Here is a 402-nt window from a genome sequence, read left to right as displayed (position 1 = left end):
GCTTCTGACCCTCTCAAGTCCCTCCATGACTCGCAGCACCTTCTGTCTTTTTCCACAGGCAAATAAAAAAAGAACAAACATAATGAAGTTTTTAATTCTTGCACGACAGTTACAGGAACTGACATCTCTTGTCAAGACACTTCAATGTGCAGGATGCAAATTGTGTGGGCAATAATCACAGCATAAAACCAGAAGGCATCATTGGATTATTTTGTCTGACATCTCATGTACCATAAAACATTCTAACTTAGACCATTACACTTTCTCTTGTTTATGCCTTTACAAAAGTCAGTAACTTGCATTTGATTAAAACAAATATTCCTAAAAGGTATCTGGAAAAAATATAGAAATGTAGAATTTTTCATTTATTTTGGTAGTTTATTCTAACAGTTAAATGCCCAT

This window comes from Taeniopygia guttata, chromosome 1, assembly GCF_048771995.1.
Source record: "Taeniopygia guttata chromosome 1, bTaeGut7.mat, whole genome shotgun sequence".
NCBI lineage: Eukaryota > Metazoa > Chordata > Aves > Passeriformes > Estrildidae > Taeniopygia > Taeniopygia guttata.
This window is presented reverse-complemented; position numbering follows the sequence as displayed.